The sequence below is a fragment of the Acomys minous genome, assembly GCF_964271855.1.
Source record: "Acomys minous genome assembly, chromosome: 17".
Taxonomy (NCBI): Eukaryota; Metazoa; Chordata; class Mammalia; order Rodentia; family Muridae; genus Acomys; species Acomys minous.
The window spans coordinates 70,162,770-70,176,848 of NC_140500.1; the positions used below are offsets into that span (position 1 = coordinate 70,162,770).

Here is a 14,079-nt window from a genome sequence, read left to right on the forward strand (position 1 = left end):
GGATTGAGTGAACACTATACACCGTGAAGTTTAGGTGGAAGGAGGAATGTTCCAGAACAGACGTGATGCTCAGGAGAGAGGGTTCAGCTTAGCACAGCAGGCAGTCGGAAAGGAATACAAGTCCTGCTTATTACACCAAGGTCAAGAGGAAGATGACCATCAACCAACAGAAGGCCAAGTAATTAAACACTTTACGTATCCCTTCTTCATAGAGATCCCAAATATGCCCAAAATGCACTATGGAAAAACACCTTAACTTCTGTCTTAGGATGTCTATTGCTATGAGGAGACACCGTGACCACGGCAACTCTTTTTTCTTTTTCTTTTTTTCCCTTGAATGCTTTCTTTATTCCTTCCCGAAAGACCAACTGCAATGAACTGAAGTGAGTCAAAGCTCATGACTTATTGTCTTCATAACAACATCGCCTTAGAACTGGATCACTTGGCCCTTTCTCCTTTTATCGCCTCCCAGTTCAAAATGCTCGCACCTCTTAATAGCCGGCATTCTCTTAGGTCTGCAGTTGGGCTCAACACACGCCAGTCTCAGCACAATCTTCTTTGTAGTTTTAGCCTTTTTGTGGAAAGTAGACTTAGTCTGCCCACCTTAGCCACTCTGTTTCCTGTCATAACGCCGCTTTCCCTGAGCATATAAAGAATCCTTGCCCTTCTTGTACTGTGTCACTTTGTGGGGCTGGTGCTTGCCACATTTCTTGCAAAATATCCGGCAGGTCTTAGGAACATTCACCATGTTGGCAGGAGCATTATCGGCTCAGAAAAAATGACCTTGGCAACTCTTACAGAGGAAAGCATTTAATTGGGGCTTGCTAATGGTCTCACAGGGTTAGTCCACTGTTGTCCTGGCAGAAAGCATGGCTGGAAACACAGCAGCATGCAGGTAGAAATGGTGCTGGTTCTCCCAATTGGCAAGAAGCAGGAAGTGACCGTGAGCCACTAGGCCTGCCTTGAGCTTCTGAGACCTCAAAGTCCACTTCCTAGTGGCACAGTTCCTCCATCAAAGTCACACTTACTCCAACAAGGTCCCACTTCCTTATATCGCCCCACCCTATGAGTCTATGATAGGAGCCATTTTTATTCAAGCAACCACAACACCAAAACTTATCATCCAACTTTCTGAGGAAAAAGAAGCACAGGAAGAAAGAATTTCCCAAACGGGTTTTAAGCACTTCCGTGTTGTTCTAACTTGTCTTAGCAGCATGGAGACTTTCTCCTTTAGAGCTCCGGGCTTCAAAGCCGGCTTTGTGTTCGCGCACTGTATTGATTTGGATTCTCAGGAGGTTCTCCTGACATCTCTCCGCACCTTAGCTGATTAATCGAACAAGTCCAACAGGCCCTCCACTCACTGACAGGGAAAGGGAGGTACAGAGAAATTCAGAGCATCCTCTGAGGTAACAAGGCCCTCCAGAGTGGAGTAAAGCGCTGAATACCAAATCTGCACCCAGGTTGTGCAGCTACTTCTAACATCATGGTGTTTCTAGAGAAAAGACGGTTGAAAGAAGCCGTGGATTTGCATATTCTCTACCTCCTCCCTAAGGTGACTCCTACCTGAGGGACTCGCCTACCTAAGACAATTCCAGCTTAAGGCAACCTCCACCTGAGGTAACACGCATCTTAAGTAACTTTGTCCTCTGCAAAGCCGTTGTGCCTTCCTGGCCTCATTTGCCTACCCTTTGCACCCCCCATTCTGTTGAACATCTTAAGATGTTAAGCATCTTGGACACCAGGAAGGCAGCCTAGGTAGGTTCTGAGTACCCACTTCCTTCTCAGTGTGCATTAATGATGCAGAGAAGCATCTGAGATCAGCTGCCGAGTTCCCAGTGTGGGTTTTGAGAGATCAAGGAGGGGCTGGTACCAGTCTTGAACAAGCATGCCTAGCAAATTCTGCCAACTGTCTGCCTCACACGGTGCACAGATGGTTGCTGTTTTAGGTGAAGCAAGCAGCCAGTAATAGAACTCTCTTTAATTTTATTCTTTTATTTTTGACTTTTTCTTTCTAAGACTGGCTTACAAATTCATTTCTCATAAGAGTCATTGTGTGTGTGTGTGTGTGTGTGTGTGTGTGTGTGTGTGTATGGTGCTGGGAACCAAGTGTCCAAGTAAATGGGCCTGGGTGGATGGGGTGTGGCTCGATGCATCAGCTGCCCAAGCATGACTGAACACCTGAGTTCCATAAGACCCATGGGAAAAGCCAGGTGTTAGCCTGGAGCAAACCACACAGGGGCAGGTGCTTGGGGTGGCTAGCCTGGAGCATGCTTCACAGGGGCAAGTGCTGGGGTAGATAGCGTGAAGCACATTGCACAGGGGCAAATGCTGGGGTGGCTAAGCTGGAGCACACTGAACAGGGGCAGAAGCTGGGGGCAGATAGTCTTGAGTGCAGTGTACAGGGCACAGGGTAGATGCTGGGAGTGGATGCCTGAAGCACAGCACAGAGGGGCAGGAAAAAGAGAGCCTCTGCCTCAAAAAGGTGGAAGGTGAAAGTTGTCATCTGACCCTCACACATTCTCTCTCTCTCTCTCTCTCTCTCTCTCTCTCTCTCTCTCTCTCTCTCTCTCTCTCTCTCTGTGTGTGTGTGTGTGTGTGTGTGTGTGTGTGTGTGTGTACATCTTTCTTTTGTATACATATGCATCATAAATAAATAAATTTTAAGAAAGATACATGTGCCTCTGGAGAACATGTTACCACAACACACACTTGTGATACATGTATGCACTTAACCCTACTTCGGCCACCCACAAAATAGGGATGTAAACAGCTCTCCATGGGACTGTGGCATTTCTTTTGAATTCTTCTGACCTTGAACAAGGCTTGACATAGGGAAATAAGCTGATTGTTACTAAATAAATTCACAGTTTGTCCAGAGCTGGTTCTAAGTCTATAGATAAAGCCTCCAGGAACCTTCCTTTAAACTGCAGGAACCTTCCCTCAGACTGAAAGTAAATCCAGAGGCCACCATTTGTGACGTCACATGGGTGTTTAGCTCCTGTCTCATCCCCTCGTCTTCCATCTCCTGTGTTTTTCACAACACAGAAATAAGTGACACCGCAGGCAGACACCAGAGAATGACTGCTCTCCCACCTGGAGGTTCTGAGTCCTTGGACTGCACTTCGGTAGAAAAGGAAAATGTGCCACATGCCAGAACTACCAATCACACAATAAACCTGGCCCATGCATCCCAGCTTTTATCTCAGGGACAAAAAAAAATGAGAATGAAGTCCCAGCCTTCCTTCTCTCCCCCAAAGTCTCCAGAATCAGCAACTTTCGCCTCTTCCCATTTGATTATAATTGATTTTAAGTCACCATTTAGCAAAGGAAACAGGACACCACAAACAAACCTTGAACTATCCTTAACCCTTCATCTAGAGTAGGAAATGATTTTTATTTGTCTCCTGCCGCAGCCTGCAAATAACAGGGAAGGTCTCCAAGGAGACCGTCTGAAAGTCAGAGAGCCCTACAGTAGAATAAGCGGACAGGGCTGGATTCATTTACACACTGCAATAAGAAATGGAGTCTGCCTGGTTCTCTGGCTAGAGAGATTGAAGGGATGTGTGTTTGGCATTGAGTATAGCAAGTTAAAAGCACTGTGAGACTCTTGGAGCAGCCTGTTTGGGAATAAGTCAGAGCTGGAAAGAATAGGATATTAAAAAAAAAAAAACCCAATGATGGAGACCGGAAGATGTGAGAAGGCTTTCTTTACCACGGAAGGCAGAAACCTATACACCCTAACTACGATGATTGAGAAATCTATGGAGCGTTTCTAAGGAAAATCACATTATAAGAAGTGTCCCAGCACGTAGATGCACTGGCCACTTCCGCCCTGTGGTTAGATAGTGCCACAGATCCCAGAGCCGACTGGAACAGTGTTAGATCCGTGTGTGATGTACCGCTATGGAGCAGGATTCTCCTCTGCACAGAGGTCCTCCTACCCCACCCTCCAAACAATCAATACCTTCGATCAGAAAAGGAAAACGAAATGCCCCTAGCACACTCCCTCACTTCCGGGTGGTGCTGTTCAATCCTCAGTCAACATGCACACTACCAGGTGGTCTTGTTAAAAATGCAGATGCCACAGCATGGGTGGAGCTAGGGATTCAGGATTTTGGACAAATGATGCTGAAGCTGCCTGTCGTTGGGCTGTAAATTTGATGGACATAACATGAAAGGTAGTACCTGCCCCCTACACACACACACACACACACACACACACACACACACACACACACACACACGTTGGTTGGATATGCTTCTTGAAATACTTTTTGAGAATGACATACAGGAAAGCATGTTATTTACATCATTTATACCTCTGAATTCTATGCATTCTAATTAATTATCCATGAAAGAATGGCATAGAGTTCTTTGGCCCTCAGGATATAAGGAGTAATAGAACCTCAGCAATCAGATAGGATTCATCAAATATCCTCTGACTCTTATGAAGCACCACAGAGGCACCTCTGCTCGAAGGTGAGTCCATCATCGGTTAAGTGGCACACGACAGAACATCCGGGGATGAGCTTGAAGATGACCCCACACATTTGCATTCTGGCAACGTCATTTTTACAACTTTCCACTTTGCTTCTATAAACCTGTCTTCTTATTTACTAAATGTGTAGACTAGATAGATTCTTTGACAACCAAATAAGCTAAAATATGAGGTATTATTAGTCCAGTGCCTGAGACTCAAGAGAGACTTATTAAATCACAATAGAAGCAGCCTCCAGTTCTCTCATGAGGATAAAAGTGGAGCCAATCTGGCCAGGTGAGAAAATTTGTTTTTAATGAGATATGTCTGATTTTAGGTTGATGAAGCCTCAGAGGTTACATTCCTTTTCACCCCCCTTGAGCTAAATTTATCTCCCCATGTAAGAGCAATGCAAACACATTCCAGACTAACGCCTTTGGGGAGCAGACGTCATTTCATCTTTACCTATTTTCTTATTTCCTTACAGTTGCCATGAGAGACTTTTAATAACCTCTATGGAGTTGAAAGTGATGCAGGTAATTGCCATAAGTAACTTAAGGGCTATTAAAGCTAACAAACCTCTCCTGTGGAATGACTTGTTAAAGCAGCGATCAGCAGAAAACACGTGACGATCATGCGTGCTGTAAATGCAAGCTCTTTTCCAGCTAAGCCGCAGTGAAGGTGTAATTACATTGCACAGAGGAAGGGCGCAGGCATTAGAGCCCTGCTCGGTTCAATCATGGGCCTGCTCAACACGCTCCCATTTCTGAAGAGATCCACTCCCTTCCTCAAGGACAGCTTCCTTTGTGGTGTCATTTCTTATTATCTGAACTCACCGCTTATTCCTCTCAGTAAACACTTCTTGAGATAGTTTGAGCATTTTCATGTATGTACATATGTCGGCGCTGCACCGTCCAGCGGAAATAAGACACCAACAACCAGACTTCTTCTCGAGATCTTTACTCAGGATTAAGCTCAGTGGGAATGGCCCCGAAGAAGGGAAGGGCCAAGCTTACGTACAACTCAAGGGCCAATCAGCTCATGCCAGGTGTTACCTCCTCATAGGTCCGCGTCAGAGCAGGACTGCTCGTCATCAGATCACCAGTTACCCTTGCACAGCCTTTTGCCATATAAGGACTTGTTTATCTTAGAGAGCGCTCGCTGTTGGGATGGTGGAAACCTGCGCCTTGTTAAGGCGCGGCACCTCGCAGCTCTCCACATACATACGTGTGGATGTTTGGATGGGTATATGCATGTACTGGTGCACATGTGTGCATATGAGTGTGGAGGCCAGAAGTCAGTCACAGGTGGCGCTCCTCATGCATAAGATGGAACCTCTGCCTTTTACTGGAAACTCACCAGTTCACTAGGCTGGCTGGCCAGCAATCCCTACAAATCCTCCTGTCTCTGTTCCCATTACTGGGCTTGCGAATGCACACTCTGATTTTTTTTTCCTTGAAAAAATATGCATTTTATTTAAAATGCCCAAATCTTAAATGTGATAGAATAATTAGGTTTCTGTTTCTTAGGAAATGGGGGGTTGGTATTTTCAGTTACAGTTTAAAGGTATAATCCATTATGATAAAGAAGTCTTCAAAGCAGGAGTTGGAGGCAGCTGATCACTTTATGCCCATAGTTAGGAAACCAAGAAGCATGAATATTGATGATCTGCTTAATTTCTTCCTTTATTCAGACTATGAGCCCCACCCATTGGGTGGTGCCTGTTCAGATTGAGTATTCTGTTAATAGTCTTATAGACATACCCAGAGGTGTTTCTGTGGTGACTTTAAATCCAACACATCTGGCGATGGAGAGTTTGCAATGAAGAGAAAAAATAAAAAAGGACTGAAGTAAACATATATATACATCTTCAGCAAAAACAGCCTCATCAGTCATGCCATTTCTCACTATCTGAACGGACTGGTTTTTTTCTTCTTGAGATAATAATAATAATATATATATTATATATATATAATATATATAATATAATAATAATAATTATATATATATAATATATATATATAATTTGAAAAATTTGCTTTTTCATGGGTGCTGGAAACCAAATTTAGGGGCACAGACAGTATAGCAAGTACTTTCCTGCCTGTGCCATCTCCCCTTCCCTGCTGGAGCGCTTTCTATCTAAGGCAAACCCCAGTGAGCTTGAGTCCAGCCTTGGATAGGCCAGTCACTCACTGTGAAACCATGAGCAGCAGTGTTTATCCTACTTTCCCTCCTGCCCCAGGGCAGGGACTACTACATCCATCCTCCCTGGGCATGGGCTCCACCTTCAACCATAAACTGAGAGGATTCTATTTCAGCTCTCTTTTAGCTCTAAACTCCTTGCATCCTAAACGATGTCCGTGCTTACAAGTCCCTTTCTGACTATTTTAACACTCAAAAATACAGCTATGGATCCAAAGTAGGACACTAAAAAGGGGGCGTAAATTAGTATTGCAGAGTCTGTGCATTTCAAATTTCCCAGGGTCGTGCACATCCATACGCAGAATCTACCTATTCCTCCTCATACACTGGCCTGATAAACTTTATTTCCCTTGCTTACCAGGCAGTGCCACACTCAAAGGGACAACCGAGAGGAAGCAGATGAAGCATCTGGATAACATAAGATTTTATTTGAACAATGAATGGCAACAGTCATAACAATAGGACATATTTTCCAAAGCTGATTTTGCCGAGGTCAGCCTTAAACTCAGATGCAGGACAGAAGTGCAGTTACCAAGATCTCGTTGGCTAATAGACAGACACAGGATGTCTATGTTGCACACACTCCCAAGTATTGTAACCAAGCATTCTAACCAAGTCGAATATTGAAATTCTGTAAACATGTGTGTTATATGTGTTAAGTTTGAACTGAAGTGTGTGATGGTGACAGCAATGATCAATTTGAAAGACTCTAGAGTTGTGTAGGAAACAAACCTCTGGGGACTCCTGTGAAGGAATTTCTAGGGTAAATTAAGGAGGGAGGAAGACCTGCCCAGCACTTGCATTTCACCTGTTGACAAGCTGGGGTCCATCAGTCAGGGCTTCCTGGCCGTGGCTGCAGGTTGACAGCTGCCTCAGGCTCCTGTCACCATGCCTTTCCTGCCATGACTGACCACCCCCTCCTCTTTATTTTTTTTCAGACATTTTGTCACAGCAATGAAAGTTTTTGAGCTGAAGAAACAAATATTTTTAAAAACTGTCAAGATCATTAACAATAGTAAGGGAAAGTCCAAAGGAGAAAGCGGACAGGGGACTTGGAAGACACGGGCCTTTGACAGACAGAAACCTTTGTCTGACTCACTGTGATATACCCAGCGTGTGCAACATGAATGGTTAGGTAAAAGAAGGAAGGAAGGAGAAAGAGAGGGAGGGAAGGAGGAAGGGAGGAAGGGAGGGAAGGATGAAGGGAGGGACAGAGGAATGGAGGGAGGGAGGGAAGGAAAAAGGGAGGGAGGGAGGGACGGAGAGAGTGAGAGAGGGAGGGAGGGAGGAAAGAAGGGAAGGAGAGAAGGAGGAAGGGAAGGAGAGAGGGAGGGAAGGAGAGAAGGAGGGAGGGAGAGGAGGGAGAGAAGGAGGGAGGGAGCGAGGGAGGGAGCGAGGGAGGAAGGAAGTGTATTTCAGTACCACTAGTGTGGGACACTCACTACAGACACAAACGGCACACGTGAAGAGTCTTCCCAGGACTCTACCACACTCTGTGATTAATACTCTTGTTACTTTCCAAAACTCAGCAATGAAAATTGAAACTACTCCCAATAAGTACTCATGAAATGGCAAGAGATTGTTTCTGGTTGGACATGGTGGATTAAACATGTTTGTTTCTGCTTCCTCTAAATGCCATACTTTTTTTAAAAAAGAAAAGAAAAAAAGCGGTGTGTGTGTGTGTGTCTGTGTGTGTGTCTGTGTGTGTGTCTGTGTGTGTGTGTGTCTATGTGTTCCACAAGGAAAAGGAGAGAGGGAAAGAAAGATACACAGTAGAAATAGAAATGTCTGCCAACATTTGTAGCCTGAAAGACATCAAATAAAATGATCAGAGCTGATAAAGCCAAGTGGAAAGGGCTTGAAGAAGACAGCTGATGGGAGACCATCCAGCTCAGGCCTCTGACCCTGCAAAATGCAGAAATCAAAGGCAGCATGAAAAGGCATGGGCAGCCAGGCTGCAAACAGGGGAATTCATTTAAAATCTGCTAAGAGAGTGCTTAAAACCTTACACCCCGTCTTCCGCTTTGGCAGGAGGCTGAAGATTTATTACTCAAAGGCAAAGCTCCAGAGGACTAGCTCAGAGTTTCAGCAGAAACTCTGAAAGGGAAAGCAGCACACAGAGCATAGATGAGCAGGTGCTCAGCAGGTAGGGGTGGGGCGGGGCGGGGTAGGGCAGGTGGGTGGACCAGGTGGTGGGGCAGGTGGGTGGTGCAGATGGGTGGACCAGGTGGTGGGGCAGGTGGGTGGACCAGGTGGTGGGGCAGGTGGGTGGACCAGGTGGTGGGGCAGGTGGGTGGATCAGGTGGTGGGGCAGGTGGGTGGACCAGGTGGTGGGGCAGGTGGGTGGACCAGGTGGTGGGACAGTTGGGTCAGGCAGGTGGGTGGGGCACATCCAGACCATGAGGCTCCAGATCCCTTCAAGCCCTGGACTCTAAAAAAACAGTGACATCTTACAGATATACCCACAATAGAAGAAACATGAATCATGAAGAACAAAATGATGTCATTTGCAGTGAAATAAATATAACTAGAGGTATTCATATTGAATGGATTAAGGCAGTTACAGAAAGACAGACGTCAGATACATTCCCTCATTTCTTGTTCCTAAATTTTATATAAGTGCATGAAGCCATACATGTCTGAAAGTAGAAGTGAAAATGTCTAGTGAATAAGGGGAACTAAAGGAAAAGAAAGGAGAAAATCAAAAGAAGGCAAGAGAATATTGGAAAATGTGACCAATGTACATTATGTACTTGTATGACTATGTCCTATATAACACAGTAATGTGTATAATGTATATGCATAATGAAATTTTAAATGCTAGAGTTATTATTCACCAGTTTGGTAAGAATAATATCTTCCTCAGGAAGAAAAGAAGTCTAACAACTGTAAGGAAAATTTCCAGAAAAAAGGGAAAGAAAGAAAGAAAGAAAGAAAGAAAGACAACAAAGACTAAGTATCAAAATACTGATATAGAAAAACTTTCTCATACCTGAGCTATTAGGTCCTCAGGTGGAAAGTCTATTGACCAAATGATGCTTTGTCTTCACTGTTATCTTGGTGGATTAAAAAGTAAAGATGAGGAAAACACACCTCTGAATGTATCCTTGAAATGTTTTCAGGAGGATTAACTGAAGGATGAAGACTCAAGATGGGAGCCCCAGAGGGACAAAAAGGGCATGAAGAAGGAAGTTTATTGGACACCCTAGGGTTCCCTCTCTTCTCTCTTCTCTGTCCTCTCCCCCCTCCTTCTCTTCCTGGCCCCTTCTTTTCTCTCTCCCTTACTCCTTGATGTTGCCATTTTTTAAACTATTATATTTGGTTCTTATAACTCTAACTCCCTTCTCCACCCCAATCCCTTCCAACCTTGACTCCTTCTAACACCCCAACACCAGGTAAGAGAAGCAGAAGGTCAGAGGGGGAAAGGAGTGTTGAGTTCTTTTTAGGCTACTTCCTGCTAATTAGGGGAGCTGAGGGGTTTTGGGGGGGCAAGTCAAATCTTGATCTCAACAGGACATCTCCAACTTCTTGTTGTCTCTTTCCTCTCAACCATTTGACAAACCAGCATCAGCTGGAGTGGGAACCAGCAAGAGGGACAGCCGCACCCCTCTCTTGGGGCTCTGGTCTTTTTATACCCTCATCTAGAGTCCCCGTAATTAAAACTGTCTTTAGCTGTCAGATTCATGCCCCTGCCAGAGCATTCATGAGGTGAACAGTCTGCTGCTGTGAACGTTCTGAAGCAGCCCAATAGCCCATACTTGGGATTAAAACAAAAACATGTTTACATAACATAGCTGGGTTTTTTAGGGCACCAAAATTCTCACTACACGTGACTCTTCCTTCCCTCTCCTCCTCCTCCCTCCCTGAATGCCCCTTTCCCTTCCTCTCCATCTCTTCCCTGGCTGCCAAGGTGTGACGTTCTCAGCTTTTTACAGTCTAGTTAACAATGACATATTAAAGCTTCTGATAGTGTGAACCAAAATAAGACTTTCATACCTTCAAATCACTTTGTCTTGGTGACAAATGTCTAACACAAAGAGATGGCTCACACGAGCTGTCCGTGAAATTGCATAGCACTGGAGATACAGGCAGTGAAATCATCAAGCCACATGTATTAGTCCAGACCTCTCAGCAATGCACTCTAAGGTGCAAGTCAGTGCAGCAGCTGCTTCTAATGGGAAACTAAAGCCTGAACCCCAGAATTCTATGCTTAAACAAAGTATCAATTAAGAATGAAGACAGGATAATATATATATTGAGAATTCCATGGTCAGGAAAACTACCTCTCACTCATGGTTTCTTGATAAGCTACTGAAAAACGTGATCTGCCTGAAGTTGAGATGTAAAGTGGGGGAGAGAAAGTTGGGAGACAGGAGTCAAGATGTACATCCTGTAGTAGAGACAAAGGAAGGTCAGGAGAATGATGGTACCACATCCTCAGTCTGGCCAAAAGGAAACAAAAGGATGGAGAACTTCCAGAACAGCATTTCTAAAACCAGTGGAATAATGATGCTTTGCCTAGGGAAAGCATGGCCACTGGGGTTGGACAGTTTACAAATAATTAGATATAAGAAACAGGCAAAGAAGCAGGTAGGAAGGAAAAAGTTAATTATTTCTGGAAGCAACACATTTTTATTAAAAATAATTTTATACAATATATTCTGATCATGATTTCCCCCTCCTTCCTCTCTTCCAGATCCTCCCAATCTCACCATCCATCCCAATTCTGTGCCTTCTTTCTCTCCTGAAAGTAACAGAACTAAATAAGAAAAAAATATATAATCACAAAATGCTAGTAAGATAGACTCTTGGCAAACATTTCAATACTTTAGATTAAAATTGTTTATCATTCCATATGAAAAACAGGAGATGATGAAGCAAAAATAATGGACTATATAAGGATGTTAGCATTCCTTTTCATGATAAGAAGCCATTAAAAAGTTATAAAATGATGAAATGCCAAGAACGTTGGAAGTAGGGTCCTATTTTAGAAAATTGGCCCTGGAGAGACACAATTAGGCCTCCAGCTCTGCTGAACAGTAGTTACCCTTCCCATCAGCCTTTGCAGTCTGCAGGGCTAACTCAATAGCAGGTGCTCACAAACCAGGCCAGTAATGTCTGCTATGAAAGCACATGATGGTGTAAAGAGGAAGCCATGGTTTCCTAACCATAAAGATACCCCAGGGCTTAAATCCATATACAATTTCAATAAGCAATAGAACCCCAAACCCAAGTTCCAATTTCCAAAATTGGAAGGACTCCATCTGCTTCCAGGTTCATACTCCACTGGCCCTAAGCCTGGGTAGCACAGTTCTACAGATGGTTGACAACATTAGAAAATGGGAAAACAGAGAAAATTGGGCTGGCAGAGGAAATAGCCTACACATGAAAAATATCTAACTCAAGCCATAAAGGTTCCCTTCAAAATGGGTAAGTTTTGTGTTAAGCTTTGGTGATTAAACCCTTCATTATATGAAATATTCACTTATGTAGGAACAGTTCATCCCCCAGTAATATGAGATTAATGAGGCATCTCTGTACATAAAGCCTACTTGGCTGGTTCAGATCAGCGGCGTGTCCTGTCTGAGATTCTGTCTTCTAAAGGACATACAGAATATAAATTCAAAGTCAGAAGAATCTGAGTTTGGGGCCTGGTTCTATTAGTTTGAACTTTGCAACCCTGGGGAAATTATTTATCTACTCCTAACATCAACTAGACTCGTGTGTAAATAGTTCTAGTGGCTGGGAAGATGACTCAACAGTTGAGAGTGCTTCCTGAGGGCTGGAAAAAAATGGCTTAGAGGTTAAAAGCACTGTCTGTTCTTCCAGATGGTCCTGAGTTCAATTCCCAGCAACCGCATGGTGGCTCACAACCATCTATAATGGGATCTGATGCCCTCTTCTGGTGTGCAGGCAGAATACTGTATGTAGTAAATAAATAAATCTGAAAAAAAAAGGGAGTGCTTCCTGAGTGGTTGTACAAGTTTGCAGTCCCACCAGCAGCTGAGGAGTGTTCCTCTTTCTCCACATTCCCACCAGTGCCTGGGATTTGATCACTCCCCCTTGGTGAAGAGACCCTATGGGAACACAGAGGAGGGGGCTGCAGACTGTCCCAGATGAGACCTGATGGGCTGTAGTCAGACAGTGGGGGAGGAGGACCCCACCTGTCAGAGGTCTAGGGGAGGGGAGTAGAATCGAAGGGTGGGGAGGGTGGGAACAGGAAGGTAAAGACAGAGGGGATTACAATCTGGATATAATGTGAATAAATTATACTAATAATAATTTAAAAAAAAAAAAAGAGTGCTTCTTGCTCTTCCATAAGACCTGAATTCAGTTCCTAGAATCCACATCAGATAGCTCAAAACCACCTAAACTCAAGCTCTGGGATATCTGGCTCCCTCTTCTGGCTTTTGTGGGCATTTGCACTCATACACACACACACACACACACACACACACACACACACACACACACAATTAACAATAAAATTTTACAAATTAATTCTAACTTTATCATCTTGCCAATGTCATGGAAATCCAACAGAGCGTCATCCTTACAAGTACCTCCTAGACTGTCAGGCGTGTACACATGTGACTGATCAGAACAAAGATGGCCAGGGCATGGGTATTGTGTCTGCATCAGAGGCTTCATCATGCCTGGAAGGAAGTGATGGTCCAAGTTAAATAATTACTCATTTCCTTTAATTATGTACATATGTGCATGTCTATCTGTGTGTGTGTATACATGAATACAGGTGCCTGTAGAGGCCAGAGATAGCAGATCTTTCTAAAGCTGAAGTTACAGGAAATTGTGAGCCACTGATGTGAGATATGGGTGCTGGGAACTGAACCTGCGTCCCCTGCAAGAAGAGTACATGCTTTTAATTGATGAGCCATCTCTCAAGCTCCGAAATGATTCATCTTTGGTGTGCACCCATTGAACCACTTCCTGGGAGGCTAAGCCCATGGATTTCTCTTGTGTCTTAAGGAGATAACCTGTCCTAGGTGACAAAGCTGGTGGCTTTAGCATCAGGCAGAACAGGCTCTGCTCTTTGGGTCCCAACACAGGAGGCATAATCTGAAGGCAAGAGATAAAAGGAAAGGAACACTTGGCAAAAGTTTGGTTACAGTTGAATGTAAGTTTTTGCCTTAAAAAAAAAATTTACCTAGATACCATAGTAAAGTGGAAGGATGCCATGGTAAAAACATGGTCCATAAACAGTACATCCTAAATCTGGCTCAGCTTCTACCCGTGTGGCTTTAGACAAGCTGCTCTCCCCTCAGAGGGACAATTTAGGAACTTGGAGTGTATTACAGACAGATACCCTTCATGTGTTCTACGTTCTTCAGTCACACTCTGGGTCACATTCTAAGAAACAGCAGGAACAATGGCAAGGCTAT

The 14,079-nt window shown here is 44.1% G+C and overlaps 1 pseudogene across 1 annotated transcript; it reads right to left on the bottom strand.

Annotated features, from left to right (window-relative positions):
* Positions 1-338: 338 nt before the first annotated feature.
* LOC311588664 (large ribosomal subunit protein eL42-like) lies at positions 339-776 on the bottom strand (annotated as a pseudogene). The gene has a single exon. The product of its transcript is annotated as a large ribosomal subunit protein eL42-like (transcript).
* Between the last annotated feature and the right edge of the window lie 13,303 nt (positions 777-14,079).